The sequence below is a fragment of the Hypanus sabinus genome, unplaced genomic scaffold, assembly GCF_030144855.1.
Source record: "Hypanus sabinus isolate sHypSab1 unplaced genomic scaffold, sHypSab1.hap1 scaffold_572, whole genome shotgun sequence".
In the NCBI taxonomy this organism is placed as follows: Eukaryota; Metazoa; Chordata; class Chondrichthyes; order Myliobatiformes; family Dasyatidae; genus Hypanus; species Hypanus sabinus.
Genome location: NW_026781433.1, coordinates 119,654 through 142,099, shown reverse-complemented (window position 1 = coordinate 142,099; position 22,446 = coordinate 119,654). Strand labels below are relative to the sequence as shown.

Here is a 22,446-nt window from a genome sequence, read left to right as displayed (position 1 = left end):
GCTGTTCCTCAGGGATCTGTTCTGGCACCACTTTTCTTCGTCAGTTTTATAAAGGACCTGGATGAGGAAGTGGAGGGATAGGTCAGTACATTTACTGATGACACAAAGGTCAGAGGTATGGTGGATAGTGTGGAGAGCTGTCGAGGTGATAATAGGACCTCGATTGGAAGCGAAACTGGGCTGAGAAGTGGAAGATGGAGTCTGATCCACACAAGTGTGAGGTGGTTCACTTTAGAAGGTAAATACGATGGCAGAATATAGTATGAATTGTAAAACTCTTGGCAGTGTGGAGGATCAGAGGAATCTTGGGGTCTGATTTCATTTGCGCAGCCTGACTGTGTGGTTCAGAAGGCACACGGTGTATTGGCCTTCATCAACCTAGTGATTCAGTTCAAGTGCCAAGAGGTAATGTTACTGCTGTATAAGACCCTGGTTAGACCCCACATGGAGTACTGTGCTTGGAGTGCAGTTCTGTTCGGCTCACTACAGGAAGGGTGTGGAGGCTATAGAAAGGGTGCAGTGGAGATTTACAAGGATTTCTCTGGATTGCGGAGCACGCCTTATGAGAACAGGATGCGTGAACTTGGCCTTGGACAGATGGAGGATGAGAGGTGACCTAATAGAGGTGTATAAGATGATGAGAGGCATAGATCGTGTGGATAGTCAGAGGCTTTTTCTCAGGGCTGAAATGGCGAACACGAAAGGGCACAGGTTTAAGATGCTTGGGAGAAGTTACAGAGGCAATGTCAGGGGTAAGTTCTTTAGGCAGAGAGTGGTGAGTGCGTGGATTGGGCTGCCGGCGACGGTGGTGGAGGCGGATACATCAGGGCCTTTAAAGAGACTTTTGGATAGGTACATGGAGGTTAAAAGCAGAGGGCTGGTGGTTAACCCTATGAAATTTATAAAGTATGTTCATGTTTGGGAGAGCACTGTTGGACGAAGGGCCTGTGTATTATGCTATGGGTTCTCTATGTTTCTCTGATTCTATGTTCTCAGTTCATTCCATACAGCCAATGCTCACAGCATCCTTTCCTCCCACTATCACTCTGTTACATTTGCTCCCGAGGCCACTGTCTCTACGCTGAGAGGCGGTGACCACAGAGCGATAAAAACATTGTGCAACTCTTCTTGCAGCTCTGGTGGGCCGTTACCCTGGAAACGGAGGAAGTGGCTCACCGAAAATAACCGAAAAGGGAAATAACAAACTCAACATCGTATGCTGCGAGTATAATTTTGAAAAAGGTTAACACTGCAGCCATTTTGAAATGAAGAATCTAAAATTGTAAAGTCTGTTTTTAACATGCTGTATTCAATAATCCTCTGATAGTTCTGCCTAACAAAAAATGACAATAGTTAGCGATCAATAATATATTAACCTCTGCCGGAAATATATCCAGTGACAGCCCCAATCACCATCTGTTGCAACAAACTCCACAGATCGACCACTCTTTGGCTGGAGAAGTTTCTCTCAGTTTTAAAGGGAAGCTTGATTATTCCGAGGCTGTTCTCTCAGACCCCAGACTGATGGAAACATCCTCCACGTGTCCACTGTCTCCAGGCTGTTCAGTATTCTGTGGGTTTAAATAAGATCCCGTCCACCTCTGTACTTCTGAACTCAATAGAGTACAGGCTCAGAGTCATCAAATGCTTTTCATACGAGCGGTGGTTGATATGTTCGTGGCCCAAGGTAGAAGGAGTCCATTTTAGAAAACCCAGCACGTTCATTTTTCGACATAGTCCCCGCCTACATTTACACGCTCAGTCCAGCGGTCGTGGAGCAAACGGATCCCTTCTTTGCAGAATTCGACAACTTGGACCTCCGGAGTTGGTCGACAGTAAGAGTGATTGATATGTTCATGGCCTAAGGTAGAAGGAGACGAGTTATACAGCTCTCGTTACATGCACATTCAGATCAACTCTTTGAGTGATCATACATAAAGTTTGAAGTTAATAACTCATCTCCATCCACCACAGGCCACAGACTTATCAATCACTCCTCGTACAGGAACCCTCTCGTTCCTGAGATTACTCCTGTGAACCACGTGAGCCACAGTTGTACTGAACACATCTGCTTCATTTCCAACGATTGGCAGACAGGAGACAATGAGGGGCGATTTCCAAACACAGTTTGAACACCAAACTCACGGGTCTATTTCTACTGTTGCAAACACGGTACAGCCCATTTACTCACAGCCTCTCACTGTGAGGGATGGGATGGTAACTCATCCTCTCCTCGGTGTGGCAGTCATTTCTTCCACAGAAACTCCCGAAACAAACATCTGAGCCCAGAACAGAAATACTGGCTCAACACCTCATAAACCCGGGCAGCTTGAACCCCGGGGCCATTGTACTTGGATCTAAAACGGTGATATCCCAGGACCTAACCTCACAGGGTCACACAGCTGAATCTGCCACTCACCGACCCCCGAATCCTCACACATCGTCCCCGCATCTCACACTGCGTGGTGTAATCAGAAATTTCCCCATAGCCAATGCCCAGCACCCCGAGGCTTTTGATTCATTGTGAAAGGAGGAACATCCAGCCCCCATCTGTGGAAGTATTGACCTGGGTCAAATCCCCGATACTGACAGCTACATGGGCCCAATGTCTCCCAGGGTTACAGCTCAAGCAGCAACTCGCCCAGGACTCCTTGTTGCCAGTAATATGCTGCAGTGTCTCGGCCATTCAGACTGCAAACACCAACACTCCGACATCAGCCTGTGTCAGAACGGGGACCTGATGAACCTCTGACCGGGCCAGAGATCGGGCTGGAAAACCTGGGCGCGGGGCAACAGCAGGCGGGTATAATGTCTCCACCAGATAAACTGAGCACATTTTATCATTATGCTATTGTTAAATGTGATCTTGCCCAGCACAGTTGCCCGTCACACTTCCTGCAGGCTAATAGGAATAAAACATTTTAAATGTAAAATTGAAAGTCATGTGTTGGAAACCCGGTACATCAGATTGGATGTGTGGAGAGAGAAACTGTGGAAGACCCAGTATCTGAACCGGGACTGTCCAAGACGCTGCCCGATCTGCTGAAGATTTCCACCATTTTCTCTTTTTACTTTAAATGATGCACAACTATTAACTGATTACACGATATTTGTGACGGTCAGAACAAATTAGCACAAATGTAATACCAATATTCATTAGTTTTCTCTTCAATCCAATACAGGGATAATGCAGTCAATGCTCACAACATCCATCCCACCCCACTATCAATCTGTATTCTCTGCTTCCAGCCCTCCTTCCGACAACGATTAATACATCAGACATTTTAACTTTCAAGCGAAAATCGCAATGGCTGTCTTTAACTTATTACATGCTGTATTCAATAAACCCTCCAGTAGTTCCAGGTACATACACCGATTTCAGTATCAACTCAGTGAGTCAAAAATACGTCATAATGAAGACAACGTCAGAAGAGAGATTGTTGATATATAATCGTTGATGGGATACAGGCTGGACAGATGTTGACCAAGATGGTGTGTATATATATATATATATATATATCTTTGAGGTGGTGGGATACAGGCTGGACAATGGTTGACCAAGATAGTTACACTTACATCCTTCATATACATGAGTAAAAACCTTTACGTTTCCGTCTAAATATGCAATGTGCAATTTATAGTACTTTATAATAAATAGTATGTTCAACAATAGAACATAAAATACGATTTTGTCAGCATGAATTAATCATTCTCATAGGCTGGTGGAAGAAGCTGTCCCGGATCCTGTTGATGTCCTGGCTTTCATGTTGTGGAAACACGAGGAAATCTGCAAATGCTGGAAATTCAAACAGCACACACAAAATGCTGGTGGAACACAAGCAGGCCAGACAGCATCTATAAGAAGAAGCACTGTCGACGTTTCGGGCGGAGACCCTTCGTCAGGACTAACTGAAAGGAAAGATAGTAAGAGATTTAAAAGGAGGGGAGGGGGAACTGCGAAACAATAGGAGAAGACCGGAGAGGGTGGGATGAAGCTAAGAGCTGGAAAGGTGATTGGTAAAAGTGATACCGAGCTGAAAGGATCATGTTTTCGGGAGGCCTAGGGAGAAAGAAAGGAGTGGGGGGAACACCAGAGGGAGATGGAGAACAGGCAAACATCTAAATATGTCAGGGATGGGGTAAGAAGGGGAGGAGGGGCATTACCGGAAGTTAGAGAAGTCAATGCTCATGCCATCAGATTGGAGGCTACCCAGCCGGTATATAAGGTGTTGTTCCTCCAACCTGAGTTTAGATTCATTTTGACAGTAGAGGAGGCCATGGATAGACATATCAGAGTGGGAATGGGACGTGGAATTAAAATGTGTGGTCACTGGGAGATCCTGCTTTCTCTGGCGGACCGAGCGCAAGTGTTCTGCGAAACGGTCTCCCAGTCTGCGTCGGGTCTCGCCAATATATAAAAGGCTACACCAGGAGCACCAGATGCAGTATATCACACCAGCTGACTCACAGGTGAAGTGTCGCCTCACCTGGAAGGACTATCTGGGGCCCTGAAAGTTGGTGAGGGAGGAAGTGTAAGGGCAGGTGTAGCACTTGTTCCGTTTATAAGGATAAATGCCAGGAGGGAGATCGGCGGGAAGGGATGAGGGTACGAATGGACAAGGGAGTCGCGTAGGGAGCCATCCCTGCAAAAAGTAGAAAGGGGGGGGGGAAGGAAAGATGTGTTTCGTACTGGGATCCCGTTGGAGGTGGCAGAAGTTACGAAGAATTATACGTTGGACCTGGAGGCTGGTGGCGTGGTAGGTGAGGACGAGGAGAGCCCTATCCCGAGTGGGGTGGCGGGTGGATGGGGTGAGGGCTGATGTGCGGGAAATGGGAGAGATGCGTTTGAGAGCAGAGTTGATGGTGGAAGAAGGGAAGCCCCTTTGTGTAAAAAAGGAAGACATCTCCTTCGTCCTGGAATGAAAAGCCACATCCTGAGAGCAGATGCGGCGGAGACGGAAGGATTGTGAGAAGGAGATAGTATTTTTGCAAGAGACAGGGTGGGAAGAGGAATAGACCAGGTAGCTGTGAGAGTCTGTAGGCCTATAGTAGATATCAGCAGATAAGCCGTCTCCAGAGATGGAGACAGACAGGTCAAGAAAGGGCAGGGAGGTGTCGGAAATGAACCAGGTAAATTTGAGGGCAGGGTGAAAGTTGGAGGCAAAGTTAATGAATTCAACGAGCTCAGCGTGCGTGCAGGAGGCAGACCCAATGCAGTCGTCGATGTAGCAAAGGAAAAGAGGGGGATGGACACACGTATAGGCTTGGAACATGGACTGTTCCACAAAGCCAACAAAAAGGCAGGCATAACTGGAACCCATGCGGGTGCCCATGGCGACACCGTTGGTTTGGCGGAAGTGGGAGGAGCCAAAGGAGAAACTACACTGGACGTCCATGGTTCCTCCGGCAGTTTGTTCTGGTCTGGATAACCCGTGTTAGTATGGAGAGCGGGATTTTACACCATATTCCAGGTACAATCTCAACAAAACCCAAATAATTGTTACGGTAATTACTACACTTAAACACAAGAAAGCTTGCAGACACTGGAAATTCAAAGCAATACACGCAAAATGCTGAAGGAATTCAGCACAACAGGCTGTATCTGAGGAAAAGAGTAGACCGTTCGTCATTTTGGGCAAAGAGCCTTCTTCATTACTGATGCGGGAGGGGGGAGGTATCTGAATAAAAAGGTAAGTGAGGGGTAAGAGGCGAGCTAGAAGGTGATAGGTGGTCAAGGGCTGAAGATGAAATAATCGGAGAGTTGTCAATAGGAGAAAGGGATGGAGGGGACCTGGGAGCAATAACAGGCTGGTGAGCAGAAATGAAAGTTCAGAGTAGGGAATACAGAAGGTTTTTGGTGTGGGGGGGATTTGTTTAGTGGAAGGAGAATTCAATATTCATACAATCAGGTTGGAGGGTACCCAGATGGAATATAAGGTGTTGCTCCTCCACCCTGAGGACGGTCTCATCTTGGCACAAGAGGATGCCATTGATCGAGATCTCTGAATGGGAATCAGAATTAAAATGCAAACACAAGGAAATCTGCAGATGCTGGAAATCCAAACAACACACACAAAATGCTGGTGGCCAGGCAGCATCTATAGGGAGAAGATCTGTCGACGTTTCGGGCCGAGACACTTCGTCAGGACTAACTGAAAGGAAAGATAGTAAGATATCCCGTAGTGAAACAGTAAGAAAATGCTTTTAATATAAAATTGAAAATAAATCACCGGAAACTCAGTGCAGGATTTTGCCTTTATGTCAGCAAAATGTGCAATATGTCAGCACACATATTGGCTGACTGCAAGATGTTTGTGGCGTCCTGAAGAGATTTGCATAAATGCAATCCCAACATTCATTCGTTATCTCTTTATTCCAATATAAACATCATATTTTCCATACAGTGAATGCTGAAGTCATCCTCGCATCCACACTGCCTCCTGAAGTCACTGTCTCTCCGCTGAAGGGCAGTGACCAGAGAGCCAAAAAATGTTCAATACTCCTTGCAGCTGTGGTGGGCTGTTACTCTGGTGATGGAGGAAGCGGCTGAGCAGAACTAAAGGAAACTAGGAAATAAGGAACTCGACCTCACATGCTCTGAGTTTCATTATGACAAACATGAATACTGGCCTCTCAGCAATTTTGTAATGGGGAAGCTAAAATTCCAGTGGTTGTTTTAATCCTGCTGCGAGGTGTATCCATTAAATCTGTTGGTATTTCCATCGCTACAGAACCTCCAGCAGTGCGGAAGCTGTTCCAAAAACAAAACACGTTGTTGGATGCGGCCTATCTGCTTCAAATGGCAACTATCGGATATTTACAAAAGATATAGCATGGTGATAACCATAAAGTGTACTTCTTTGTTCAATTAAGTGGCTAAAATTCCATCATGTTCTTGTGACTGCCAATAGCTTATATCTATGATCAACTCCAGGCATTGATTCATGTTCAATTCAGATCCTGCTACTGGACAGAATGATGGAAGGGAAGGTCTGCAGAAACAGCTGAATATATTGAGATTGTAACCTCAGTTACTAGACTCCCCTACTGTTGAATACATCTTGTTCCTATCCGCTCCATCCGGACCTCAGGATTTCATGGAGGTTCCTGTTCCCACAGTCATCACCCCTCCATTGAGATCAGGCCCAGAAACACCAGATGCTCCTCATACATAAAACCTTTTCAATCTAGAATCACTCTTGTGAACTTTGTAAACAACAACTGTAATGAGCACATTCCCTCGGATACAGAGAGTTTGCCGGGGGAATAATTTATTGAGCCTCATGTACTGTTTCGTAGTGCCCAATTAATTGTTAAAAAAGACCATTGTGCTATCTAGTCAAGGAACCGAAAGGGATGGGGTAGATCTTCAATGATTTTTGAATGCCTATATTTACCTGGGAGACAGATACAGAGACTATAGAAATCGGGAAAAGCTAGTCTTGTTATAGATTGTCTGCGGATTACAGAACAGGTGCTTGCTGAATTAGAATGGACAAATCACCCGGGCCTGACAAGTTGTTCCTTTGGACCTTGTGGGAGGCCAGTGCAGAAACTGCTCGAACACTGTCAGAGACAAATAAAATGCACAGAGCTATAGCTGATATTGAGGTGGTGGGATACAGTCTGGACAGAGTTTGAAAAAGATGATTGATATATATCATTGAGCTGGTGGGATACAGACTGGCCAGAGGTTGAATAAGATGGTTGATATATTTCATTGATGTGGAGGGAAATATATTGGACTGAGGGTGGACAAGATGGTTGATATTTATCATTAACTTGAAGAGATACAGGCCGAGTCGGCGGTGAAGAAGGCAAATGCGATCTTTGCAATCAATTCAAGAGGATTGTAATATAAAAGGAAGGATGTGCTGTTGAGAATTTATGAAGTCCTGATGAGGCAACACATAGAAACATAGAAAGATAGAAAAGTTCCTGAGCTTCCTGTAGAAGTAGTAGAGGTCAGTTCAGTTGTGTCATTTAAGGTAAAATTGGATAGGTATATGGACAGGAAAGGAGTGGAGGGTTATGGGCTGAGTGCGGGTAGGTGGGACTAGGTGAGATTAAGGGTTCGGCACGGACTAGGAGGGCCAAGATGGCCTGTTTCCGTGCTGTGATTGTTATATGGTTATATGGTTATGGTTAATACAGGCCCTTCGGCCCACGAAGCTGTGCCCAACATGTACCTTCGAACGACCTGGGCTTCACCAAAAGTCCTCTATTTTCCTGAGCTCCATGTCCCCCTGCAGGAGTCTCTTAAATAACCGTATCGTTTCCGCGTCCACCACCGCTGCCGGCAGCTCATTCCACGCACTCACCACTGTGCAAAAACTTACCCCTGACATCTCTTCTGTACCCACTTCCAAGCACCTTAAAACTATGTTCTCTCGTTCTAGCCGTTTCAGCCCTGGGGAAAAGCCTCTTACTATTCACACGATCAAGGCCTCTCTTTATCTTGTACACGTCTATCAGGGCACCTCTCGTCCTCCATTGCTCCGAGGAGAAAAGGCCGAGTTCACTCAAGCTATTCTCATAAGGCACGCTCCCTAATCCAAGCATCATCCTTGCAAATCTCCTCTGCACCCTTTCTGTGGTTTCCACGTACTTCCCATAGTGACGCGATCAAAACTGAGCACAGTACTCCAAGTGGATCTGACCAGGGTCCTATATAGCTGCAACATTAGCTGTCGGCTCCTAAATTCAATTCCACGATTAATGAAAGCCAATACACTGCAGGCCTTCTGAATCACAAAGTCAACCTGCATTGCAGCTTTGAGTGTCCTATGGACTCGGATCCCAAGATCCCGCTGATCTAGCACACTGCCAAGAGTCTTACTATTAATGCTAAATTCTGCCATCATATTTGACCTACTAAAATGAAACACCTCGCACTTTTCTGGGTTGAACTCCATCTGCCAGATCTCAGCCCAGTTTTGCATCCTATCCAAATCCCGTTGTAACCTCTGACAGCACTGCACACTATCCATAACACACCCAACCTTTGTGTCATCAGCACATTTGCTAATCTATCCCTCTAATTCCTCACCAAGGTCATTTATAAAAATCACAAAGAGTAGGTGTCCCAGAACGGATCCCTGAGGCACACCACTGTCACCGGCCTCCATGTAGAATATGACCCGTCTACAACCACTCTTTGCCTCCTGTGGGCAAGCCACTTCTGGACCCACAAAGCAATGTCCCCTTGGATCCCATGCCATCTTACTTTCTCATTACGCCTTGCATGGGTACCTTATCAAATGTTTTTTTAAAATCCATACATACTACATCTGCGGCAAAGCCTCTACAGATTCAGCACTTTCCTTTTGAAGTTAAGAGGCCTAAACCTGCTCAGAACACTCCAAGTGCTTCATAAAGTTTCAACATGATATCCTTGCTTTTATATTCTATTCCTCTTGGGATGAATGCGAACATCGCATTTGCCTTCCTCATCACAGACTCAACCTGCAAATTCACCTTTAGGGAATCCTGCACAATGATCCCCAAGTCCGTTGGCACCATAGTTTTCTTTTGTATTTAGAAAATAACTAAGACTTTCATTTCGTCTACCGAACTGCACGACTATACACTTCTCCAAACTGTATTCCATTCCTTTGCCCATTTTCCTAATCTGTCAATGACCTTCTGTAGCCTTTCTAATTCCTCGAAACCTCATGCACCTCGAACTATCTTCATGCTATCTGCAAACATTGCAACAAAGCCATCAATTCCATTGTCCACATCATTAACATATGACGTAAAAGAATCGGTCCCAAAACAGACACTGTGGAGTATCACTGGTCACTGGGAGCAATCCAGAAAATGATTATTTTATTCCCAGGCTTTGCCCCTTTCCAACCAACCACTGCTTTATCCACGTCAGAAACTTTCTTGTAATACTATGATCTCGTAGCTTGTTAAGCAACCTTATGTGTGGCAGCGTAACACAGACTTTCTGAAAATCCAAATACACAGCATCAACCGATTCACCTTTGTCTATCAGGCTTATTATTTCTTCAAAGATTTGTCAGGCATGATTTTCCCTTGAGGAATCATGTCCACTACGGCCTATTTTATGACGGGTCTCCAAGTACCCTGAGACGACATCCTTAATCATCGGCTCCTATACCTTCCTAAACACTGTCAGACAAACGGACAGATGGGTTCTCTTCGTTCCCATTCCTTTCTTGAAGAGTGAAGTAACATTTGCAATTTTCCAGACTCTCAGAACCATTACAGAAGCTGGTGATTCTTGAAAGAACTTTATTGATGTCTCACGATCTCTTCAGCCACCACTTTTAAAATTCTTGTGTACACGCCACCTAGTCCAGGTGACATATCTAAATTCAGACCTTTGAGTTTCCCAAGAAACCTCTCTCTAGTTATGTTAACTTCACACATTTAATGCCCCCGACACCTGGAGCTTCCAATATACTGCTGGTGTCTTCCTCCATGAAGGCTGGTGAAAAATACTTATTCAGTTCGGCCGCCATTCCTGTCCCCATTTACTACCTCTCCAGTGTCGTTTTCCAGCGTTCTGATATCCAGCCGTGCTTCTCTGTTACACTTTATGTATCTGAAGAAACGTTTAGTAACATCTTTACTATTATAGGTTCGTTTTCTTTGGTGGTTCACCTTTACCTTCTTAATGACTTACTGTTGCCTTTTGTTTTCTGTTTGTTTTAACAACATTACCAATCCTCCAGCTTCCCACAAATTGCTGCTCTGTTACCATCCCTGCGAGTGACCGTTTCCCATCAATTCTGGCCAATTCCCCTCTCCTGCCTCGGTAATTCCCTGTACACCACTGTAATGCTGGTACTTCTGTAATACTGATACCTCTGCCTTTAGCTTCTCCTTCTGGAGTTTCTGTTTGACTCCCACTAGCTGAGAGACGGGGGACAGTGAGAGGGACTTTCCAAACACGGATTGAACACTAAACCCCGGTCCATGCTTACTGCTGCAAACACGGAGCAGCCCATTAACTCACAGCGTCTCACTGCGAGGGAAGGAGAGGTAACTCGTTCTCTTCTTTGCTTCCAAAGGAACTCCAGAACTAAACAGCTGAGCACAGAACATTAATACTAACTCATCACTTCATCCGCCCGGGCAGCTTGACCGACAGGTCCATTTTATATGGGTCAAAACCTGGACCCAAGAGATTCGCAGATCGTCGCACGTCTCACGTAGAATTCCCCGCAGCCCATGCCCATCTGTCCGAAACGTCTGCTTTATTGGGGAAAGAGGAACGCCCAGTGCCATCTGTAGTAGCAATAAGCTCAGACGAACGCCAAACACTACAAATACTATATTCCTGGAGTCCCCATCCCAGGATGATAACCTTGGCCCAGGACTCTTTGCTGCCGCTGACGTAATTCGGTGTCTCAGCTATGCCCAGTTCACAAACTAAAACTCCTGAACCAACCCATGACGGAATAGTAGCCGGTGGAAGCTTTGTCTGGACGGGGATCGGGGTTGAATTCCGGGCCTTGGGTCACAGCGCGGACGCGGATACCTTTCAGCAGGTAAACTGAAAACACTTGTCGATTATTTTATTGTTGAGTGGAGGAAGCATATTTGCCTTTTCTATCGATGCATAAATATTGACTGATTGCAAGATGTTTGTGGCAGCCTAAAATGATTTCCACAAATGCAATCCCAACATTCATTACTCATCTCTTCATTCCAACACAGGCATCATATATTCCATACAGTAAGTGCTCAAAGCATCCTGGAATCCACACCTGTTTCTGAGGCTACTGTGTCTGCACAGTGATTACAGTGCGATAAAATGTTCAACCCTCCTTGAACCCTACTAACCGAGCAAGAGGCCCACCAGAAGTAAATGAAAAAGGAAGTAACAGTCTGAACCTCACATGTTTTGAGTTTCCTTATGACCACAATGAATATTGAACACTCAGCAATGTTGCAATGTTGAAATCAAAATGCCAGTATCCAGTAAATCTGCTGTTAGCTCCTTCTCAGCAGTGCTGAGGCTGGTCATTAAATACGGTCAGTCTGCTTCAAAAGTCGGTTATCTGTTATTTACAAAATACATTACACAACACATTGTGGTGATATTCATGAAGTTTCCTTCTTTGCTTAATTAAGCGATTAAAAATTCTGACAAATTGTTGTAGCTTTGAATAACGTAAAAGTACAGTTGACAATACAGGCAGCATTCTGACCCAACTACTGGATAGAATGGTGGAGGAGAAGGCTTGCAGATACATCTCAGTGGTTTGTGAGGTTTTTTTCTCTGTTTCAAGACACCTCTCCTGATGAAAATATCTTTATCCGTCCACTCTATGGAGTCATCAGTATTTGCTCCGTTTCAATGAGTTTCCCTCCGCTAGCGTGCCCCATCATCCATTTGAGAACAGGCCCAGGGACAGCAAATGCTTCAAATACATTAAGCTTTTCAATCCAGAAATCATTATTATAAACAATTATTGTAATGAGCACATTTCCACGAGTAACAAACTATTTGGTGGTAGTATATTTATTTGAGAAAACCTGTTGTTTCCCTACTGCCACAATAACTGGACAAACGAACTTCTGAAGATCAGCGTGCTTATGTACGCATGGAGCGAAAAACTTTGGGGGAGATCCACACTGACTCCTGAAGTCACTGTCTCTCCGCTGAAGGGCAGTGACCAGAGAGCCATAAAAATGTTCAATACTCCTTGCAGCTGTGGTGGGCTGTTACTCTGGTGATGGAGGAAGTGGCTGAGCAGATCTAAGGGAAAATAGGAAATAAGGAACTCGACCTCACATGCTCTGAGTTTCATTATGACAAACATGAATACTGGCCTCTCAGCCATTTTGTAATGGGGAAGCTAAAATTCCAGTGGTTGTTTTAACCCTGCTGCGAGGTGTATCCATTAAATCTGTTGGCATTTCCATCTCTACAGAACTTCCAGCAGTGCAGAAGCTGTTCCAAAATCAAAACACGTTGTTGGATGCGGCCTATCTGCTTCAAATGGCAACTATCGGATATTTACAAAAGATATAACATGGTGATAACCATAAAGTGTACTTCTTTGTTCAATTAAGTGGCTAAAATTCCATCATGTTCTTGTGTCTACCAATAGCTTATATCTATGATCAACTCCAGGCATTGATTCATGTTCAATTCAGATCCTGCTACTGGACAGAATGACGGAAGGGAAGGTCTGCAGAAACAGCTGAATATATTGAGATTGTAACCTCAGTTACTAGACTCCCCTACTGTTGAATACATCTTGTTCCTATCCGCTCCATCCGGACCTCAGGATTTCATGGAGGTTCCTGTTCCCAGAGTCATCACCCCTCCATTGAGATCAGGCCCAGAAACACCAAATGCTCCTCATACATAAAACCTTTTCAATCTAGAATCACTCTTGTGAACTTTGTAAACAACAACTGGAATGAGCACATTCCCTCGGATACAGAGAGTTTGCCGGGGGAATAATTTATTGAGCCTCATGTACTGTTTCGTAGTGCCCAATTAATTGTCGAAAAAGAACATTGCGCTATCTAGTCAAGGAACCGAAAGGGATGGGTTAGATCTTCAATGATTTTTGAATGCCTGTATTTACCTGGGAGACAGTTACAGAGATTATAGAAATCGGGAAAAGCTAGTCTTGTTCTAGATTGTATGCGGATTACAGAACAGGTGCTTGCTGAATTAGAATGGACAAATCCCCGGGGCCTGACAAGTTGTTCCTTTGGACCTTGTGGGAGGCCAGTGCAGAAACTGCTCGAACACTGTCAGAGACAAATAAAATGCACAGAGCTATAGCTGATATTGAGGTGGTGGGATACAGACTGGACAGCGTTTGAAAAAGATAGTTGATATATTTCATTGATGTGGAGGGAAATAGATTGGACAGAGGTTGGGCAAGATAGTTGATATGTATCATTAACTTGAAGAGATAAGCTGGACAGATTTTGAACAAAATCGGCTTGGAGTGAGCTGATGGAACCATGTGGGAGAAAGCATCGATGACAATCAAAGATGGTCCTCCAGGAATGCACAGATACTAAATTAAAATCGAATGGAACGATAGAGATAGAAGAAGCAACGGGAACTTTGAATTGTGACCTCTATCCCTCAGTAAATGTCATCAACCTACCATAGAGAGCATCCCAACAGGATTCTTCACGCGTTCATACGGCTCCTGTTTTACTCGTAAGTGCAAGGAACTGCAGAGAGCTGTGGACAGCTGAGGACAGCATAGAAACCAATCTGCCCACCATGGACTGTGCCTGCAATTCCTGTTTGATTGGTAAAGCAGGCACAGCATAACCTCACATCCCGGGACAGTCTGACATCCCACTTGGGTAGAAGTTTAAAAAAAAGGAAAACACTGCAACCAGGCTTAAGGACGGTTTCCGTTCTGTTGTTATAAGCAAAATGAACGGTGGCCAGCAAGATAAGGAGGACTTTAACCTCACAATATAACTGTACCACATGTCTCCCTGCCCTGCAATTTCTCTGAAATAATAATGGACAAGAGGGGCCGAAAGTAATTTTTAAAAATAGATGCAAAGATATGTGGGAGTGCGTGTGTAGTTTTCCTGCAGGTTAATTTACAGGCCGAGTCGGCGGTGAAGAAGGCAAATGCGATCTTTGCAACCAATTCAAGAAGATTGTAATATAAAAGGAAGGATGTGCTGTTGAGAATTTATGGTCCTGATGAGGCAACACATAGAAACATAGAAAGATAGAAAAGTTACAGCACAATACCGGCCCTTCGGCCCACGAAGCTGTGCCCAACATGTACCTTCGAACGACCTAGGATTCAGCAAAAGTCCTCTATTTTCCTAAGCTCCATGTCCCCCTGCAGGAGTCTCTTAAATAACCGTATCGTTTCCGCGTCCACCACCGCTGCGGGCAGCCCATTCCACGCACTCACCACTGTGCAAAAACGTACCCCTGACATCTCTTCTATACCCACTTCCAAGCACCTTAAAACTATGTTCTCTCGTTCTAGCCGTTTCAGCCCTGGGGAAAAGCCTCTTACTATTCACACGATCAAGGCCTCTGTTTATCTTGTACACGTCTATCAGGGCACCTCTCGTCCTCCTTCGCTCCAAGGAGAAAAGGGCGAGTTCACTCAAGCTATTCTCGTAAGGCACGCTCCCCAATCCAATCATCATCCTTGCAAATCTCCTCTACACCCTTTCTGTGGTTTCCACGTACTTCCCATAGTGACGCGATCAAAATTGAGCACAGTACTCCAAGTGGATCTGACCAGGGTCCTATATAGCTTCAACATTAGCTGTCGGCTCCTAAATTCAATTCCACGATTAATGAAGGCCAATACACTGCAGGCCTTCTGAACCACAAAGTCAACCTGCGTAGCAGCTTTGAGTGTCCTCGGATCCCAAGATCCCACTGATCTAGCACACTGCCAAGAGTCTTACTATTAATGCTAAATTCTGCCATCATATTTGACCTACTAAAATGAAACACCTCGCACTTATCTGGGTTGAACTCCATCTGCCAGTACTCAGCCCAGTTTTGCATCCTATCCAAATCCCGTTGTAACCTCTGACAGCCCTCCACACTATCCATAACACACCCAACCTTTGAGTCATCAGCACATTTGCTAATCTATCCCTATAATTCGTTACCAAGGTCACTTACAAAAATCACAGAGAGTAGGTGTCCCAGAACAGATCCCTGAGGCACACCACTGTCACCGGCCTCCATGTAGAATATGACCCGTCTACAACCACTCTTTGCCTCCTGTGGGCAAGCCACTTCTGGATCCACAAAGCCATGCCCCCTTGGATCCCATGCCATCTTAATTTCTTATTACGCCTTGCAGATGTTGTTCCCTTTTCAGGGATAGCTCGGGAAATTATCGGCTAGTGAGTCTGACTTCAGTGGTTGGCATGTTGATGGAGAGGATCCTGAGAGGCAGTATTTCTGCCTTATTTTTGCCTTATCAAATGTTTTGCTAAAATCCAGACATACTACATCTGCGGCTCTATTTTAGTCAATATGTTTAGTCACATCCTCAAAAATATTCAATCAGGCGCGAAAGGCACAACCTGCTTTTGACAAAGCCATACTGACTATTCCTAATCATACTTTACCTCTCCAAATGTTCATAAATACTGCCTCTCAGGATCCTCTCCATCAACATGCCAACCACTGAAGTCAGACTCACTAGCCTATAATTTCCCGAGCTATCCCTGAAAAGGGAACAACATCTGCAATCCTACAATCCTCCGGAACCTCTCCCGTCCTCATTGATGATGCAAGGATCATTGCCAGAGGCTCAGCAATCTCCTCTCCCGCTTCCCACAGGAGCCTGGGATATATCCAGTCCGGTCCCGGTGACTTATCCAACTTGATACTTTGTAAAAGCTCCAGCACATCCCCTTTCTTAATATCTGCATTCTCAAGCTTTTCAGACTAGTGCGATCACCCTTGCAATCGCCAAGATCCTTATACGCGGTGAATACTGAAGAAAAGCATTCATTAAGTACCTCTGCTATCACGTCCGGTTCCATACACGCATTTCCACTGTCACACTTGATTGGTCCTATTCTCTCAAGTGTTATCCTCTTGTCGTTCACATGCCTGGGTCTTTCCTTAATCCTGCCCGTCAAGGCCCTCATGTGCTTGCTCTCTTGAAGTGAGCACAGATGGTTAAATCTCCAGGGCCTGACAGCATATTCCCTGGAAGCATTTGGGACGCTAGTATTGAAACTGCGTGAATGCTGGCAGACTTATAAAATGGTCACAGCTACAGATGATGTGCCAGCCGACCAGAAGAGAGCTAAATCTCATTTATGTGGGAAAGGTTCGGGAATAGAACATAGAACAATACAGCACTGTAAAGGCTATTCGGCCCACGATGTTGTGCCGACCCTTAAGCCCTGCCTCCCATATAACCCTTCACCTTAGATTCTTTCATATACCTGTCTAGTCGACTCGTAAATTTCACTAGTGTTTCTGCCTCCACCACTGAATCAGGCAGAGCATTCCACGAACCAACCACTCTGAGTAAAAAACCTTCCTCTAATATCCCCCTTGAACTTCCCTCCCATTACCTTAAAGCCATGTCCTCTTGTATTGAGCAGTGGTGGCCTGAGGAAGAGACGCTGGCTGACCACTCTATCTATTCCTCTTAATAACTTGTATAACTCTATGATGTCCACTGTCATCCTCCTTCTCTCTAGAGACTAAAGCCCTAGCTCCCTTAATCTCTGATCATAATGCATACTCTCTAAACCAGGCAGCATCCTAGAAAATCTCCTCTGTACCCTTTCCAATATTTCTACATGCTTCCTATGGTGAGGCGACCTGAACTGGACGCAGTACTCCAAGTGTGGCCTAACCAGAGATTTATCGGGCTGCATCATTACCTCACGACTCTTAAACTCTGTCCCTCCACTTATGAAAGCTAACACTCTATAAGCTTTCTTAACTACCCTCTCTACCTGTGAGGCATCTTTCAGGGATTTGTAGACATGACATCTTTGTACTCCGCCTTGGAGTTTGTCCTTCCAAAGTGTACCACCTCACACTTCTCCGGGTTGAACTCCATCTGTCACTTCTCAGCCCACTTCTGCATCCTATCAATGTCTCTCTGCAATCTTCGACAATCCTCTACACTATCCCCAACACCACTAACTTTTGTGTCGTCTGCAAATTTGCCAACTCACCCTTCTGCCCCTACATCTAGGTCGTTAATAAAAATCACGAAAGGTAGAGGTCCCAGAACAGATCCTTGTGGGACAAGTCACAACCCTCCAATCCGAATGTACTCCCTGCAACGGCCCTCTGCCTTCTGCAGGCAAGCCAATTCTGAATCCACCTGACCAAACTTCCCTGGATCCAATACCTTCTGACTTTCTGAATAAGCTTACTGTGTGGTACTTTGTCAAATGCCTTACTAAAATCCACGTAGGTCGCATCCACTGTACTCCCCTCATCAATATGCCTGGTCATATCCTGAAAGTAAACTCTATCAGGCTTGTTAGACACGATCTGCCCTTCACAAAGCCATGCTGACTGTCCCTAATCAGACCATGACTCTCTAAATGCCCATAGATCCTATCTATAAGAATCTTTTCCAACAGCTTTCCCACCACAAACGTAAGGCTCACTGGTCTATAATTACCCGGACTATCCGTACTAACTTTTTTGAACAAGGGGACAACATTCACCTCCCTCCAATCCACCGGTACCATTCCCGTAACGAGGACATAAAGATCCTAGCCAGAGGCTCAGCAATCTCTTCCCTCGCCTCGTGGAGCAGCCTGGGGAATATTCCGTCAGGCCCCGGGGACTTATCCGTCCTGTATTTTAACAACTGCAATACCTCCTCTCCCTTAATATCAACATGCTCCAGATCTTCAACCTCATTCATATTGTCCTCACCGTCTTCAAGTTCCCTCTCATTGATGAATACTGAAGAAAAGTATTCATTGAGGACTTCGCTCATTTCCACAGCCTCCAGGCACATCTTCCCATCTTTATCTCTAATCTATCCTACCTTCCCTCCTGTCATCCTTTTGTTATTCACATATTTGAAGAATGCCTTGAGGTTTTCCTTTACCCTACTCGCCAAGACTTTCTCATACCCCCTTCTTGCTCCCCCTCAGCGGCTTCTTCAGCTCCCTTCTTTCTACCCTATATTCAATAGACTCATCTGATCCTTGCTTCCTGAACCTCATATATGCTGCTTTCTTCCATCTGACTAGATTTTCCACCTCACTTGTCACCCATAGTTCCTTCACCCTGCCATTGTTTACCTTCCTCACTGGGACAAATTAATCCCTAACATCCACAAGAGATCCATAAACATCGACCACATGTCCATAGTACATTTCCCTGCAAAAACATCATCCCAATTCACACTCGCAATCCTCGCTGATTCCATCCTTTTCCATGATAATGTTAAAGGGCGGGGAGCGGCGGTCGCTGTCCCCCAGATGCTCACCCACTGAGAGATCTGTGATTGACCCGGTTCGGTACCTAATACTAGATCCAGTATGGCATTCTCCCTAGTCGGCCTGTCAACATCCCGTGACAGGAATCCGTCCTGGGCACACTTAACAAACTCTGCCCCAATTAAACCATTGAACTAATATGGTGCCAATCAATATTAGGGAAGTTAAAGTCACCCATGATGACAACCCTTTCATTTTTGCAACTTTCCAAACTCTGCCACCTAATCTGCTCCTCTGTATCTCTACTGCTACCGGGGGGACTATAGAATACTCGAAATAGAGTGACTGCTCCCTTCTTGTTCCTGACCTCCCCGTGCTGGCTCAAAATAGGATTCTGCTACAATACCCACACTTTCCGTAGCTCTAATATTATCCCTGACCAGTAATGCTACCCTCCTCCCCTTTTTCCGCCCTCTCTATCCCTTTTAAAACACCGAAATCCAGGAATATTGAGAATCCATTCCTGCCCTGGTGCCAGTCATGTCTCTGTACTGACCATTACCTCATAATTCCATGTATGTATCCAAGCTCTCGGTTCATCACCTTTGTTCCTGATGCTTCTTGCATTGAACTACACGCACTTTCGCCCTTCTACCTTTACACCCTTTATTTATTCTGCTTATCTTTCCTCAAAGTTTTTTTTTATACGTAGATCTGGCTTTACTCCATGCACTGTACTTGCAGTTCTCGCATGACTTTTATCCCTCTCAACCTCACTATCTGCCGTAACACTCTGGATCCCCTCCCTCTGTAAATTTAGTTTAAACCCCTCGGAACAGTACTAGCCCACCTTCCTGCAAGGATATTAGCCCGCTTCCAGTTTAGGTGCAACCCGTCCAGTCAGAACAGGTCCCACCTTCCCTGGAACAAGGCCCAATTGTCCAGAACCATGAAACCGTCCCCCCTACACCAAATCCATAGCCAAGCATTTAGCTGCATTTTCTCCCTATTTCTCGCCTCACTAGCATGTGGCATTGGTAGAAATCCTGAGATTACAACCTGTCCAACTTTTCACCTAACTCCCCAAACTGTCTTTGCAGGACCTCGTCCTTCTTTCTATCCATGTTATTGATCAGCTCATTTTTAATTTTTACAGAGAGGGAGAGGGAGAGGGAGAGAGAGAGAGAGAGTGAGAGAGAGAGTGAGAGAGAGAGAGAGAGGGAGAGAGAGAGGGAGAGAGTCAGAGAGAGAGAGAGAGAGAGAGAGAGAGAGAGGGAGGGAGAGAGAGAGAGTGAGAGAGAGAGAGTGAGAGGGAGAGAGAGGGAGAGGGAGAGAGGGAGAGAGAGTCAGAGAGAGAGAGTGTGAGAGGGAGAGAGAGAGGAAGAGAGAGAGAGTCAGAGAGAGAGAGAGTCAGAGAGAGAGAGAGAGAGAGAGAGAGAGAGAGAGAGAGAGAGAGAGAGAGAGTCAGAGAACTGAAGGTGAGAAAACAGAAAACACAACGACGGCCACCCAGAACGAGAGGCCGTGAGAGATCTGGATGTCACTACCTAGTCTGAACGGGTGAAAGATGGATCTACTCAGACAGACGGAGCAGTGTCCCGAAGGTGCGATTACCCGGTTTAACATTCTCTGTCTGCAAGAACACAACAGGTGGAAGGGCCGCTTTCCGTGCCCTGGAATGATGGAAAACTATTGTCGACACCGGATATCGACCCCGGTGAAGTTTGGACCCGATACGGGGCTGGGTGAGGAAGGTAAAGTTCCCGGGATAAACCTCAATGGATGAGTGCAGTCTCGGTATCACCACCCCATCACGCTCCCAGGACCAGGGCAAGAGGGGCCGAGCGGCGGCTCATCTCAGTCGGTATGTTGTGAAGGTCCCACAACACAGAGCGACCCCTACAGGTTCTGTCCAGCAAGCGCAGAGAGGCCGCCAGATCGGGGAAGTTAACTGGGTGCATTACCTTACATCAGACGTCCACACTCGGGACCAGCCTCAGTACTCACCGATGAGAACTTGTTTTCACGCCCGGACAGTGAACCCTCCCCCGGATTCCCGACTCTGGGGGTGATGGTCGTCTCCTAATCCGGATCCTGCAGACGATCCGCCGCCGCCGCAGTCCCGCTTCAACACAGAACTGAAGGGAAGTCAGGACTGGAATTCCCGTCATCAGAGCGGGGGGCGGAGCCTCGGAAATAAGGCAGATCTGCGGTAAAATGGGAGCGGGGAAAGAGCTCACGTGACTTACATATAGCTAAGTCCACGGAATGGGGAAAGTGTTTTGGGGAACTTACTTTGATTCTGAGAGCAAAATGAGACTGACAGCTCCAGCTCCCGGTAGCGGCGCATCTTCAGACATTCTGAACAAATCAGCGAGTACTGCTGGGAGAAGCATGCTCTCATTGGTTGAGGAGTGTCAGTGGGCGGGACGGTGTGCGCCCGGAGCGGTCTGGGGAGAGGCCGGAGATTGGGAGCTGCACTTCGGGTAAAGGCTGCAATACCGGCCGGGGTCTAGTTGCGCATCTATTTGTCACTCATGGTTACCAACTGCGGTGGAGAACGCTCATTATCAAAAGAGAACAGCATTAAAAATGAACTAAGGTGCACCCTGGGTCAAAACAGATTGAACAATCTCACTCTAATGAGCATTGAACATGAACGTCTGCGTGAAATAGACATTTCCAGTATCACCAACAAATTTGCTCACGATGATTATAGAAAATCTAACTTTTAAATTGTACTTTTGTTACTTTTGACATTTGAAATGGATACGTGCATGTAAGTAATACTATTGCTGAAGTGTCAGACATTTGTCGCATTATCTGGCTGTATAGCAAATGGGAATTGAGGGCCCCTTTATAACATATGCTACAGGCCCTGCTCTAGCTTAATCCGTCCCTGCCACTACCCCCAGGGTTGTATAAACATAGAAATCCTAAAGCAAAATACGGCCTAAAAGGCTGTGCCGAACATGTCACTACCTTAGAGTTACCTGGGTTTCACCCATAGTCCTCTATATTTCTAAGCTCCATGTAGCCATCTTGGAATTAAAAGATCCTATCGTTTCCGCTTCCACCACCGCGGCCGGCAGCCCATTTCACGCACTTACCGCTCTCTGCGTAAAACAAAGATTACTGCTGACAACTCCTGTGTACCTACTTCCGAGCACCTTAAAATATGTCCTCTCGTGCTAGCCATTTTAGCCCTGGGGGAAAAGCCTCTGACTATCCACACGATCAGTACCTCTCAATATCTTGTCCACCTCTATTAACTCACCTCTCATCCTGCGCTATCCGGACTGTGTACTCTGTCCTCTGCTCTCCAAACTGCTGTCTGACGTCTGCACTGCCAGATTCAGCTCAAACAACATCATCAGGTTCCGTGATGACATCACAGTGGTCGGTATCATCAGCAACAATGGTGATTCAGCACACGGAGAGGAGGTTGAGAGGTTTGTTCAATGGTGCGAGAACAACAGCGCGAGTGTCAGCGTGGAGAAGAGAAAGTGAAGCGCTGATGGGGGACCAAGAAGGCAGAGATCGACCACT

General features: G+C 45.8%; 1 protein-coding gene across 1 annotated transcript in view; it reads right to left on the bottom strand.

Moving 5' to 3' along the window:
- Positions 1–20,982, bottom strand: part of LOC132389444 (NACHT, LRR and PYD domains-containing protein 12-like) — a 110,897-nt gene extending 89,915 nt beyond the window's left edge. The window contains exon 1 of the mRNA XM_059961967.1: positions 20,905–20,982. The gene's annotated coding sequence lies outside the window, so the exon portion shown is untranslated. The remainder of the gene's footprint in view (positions 1–20,904) is intronic.
- Positions 20,983–22,446: the final 1,464 nt, after the last annotated feature.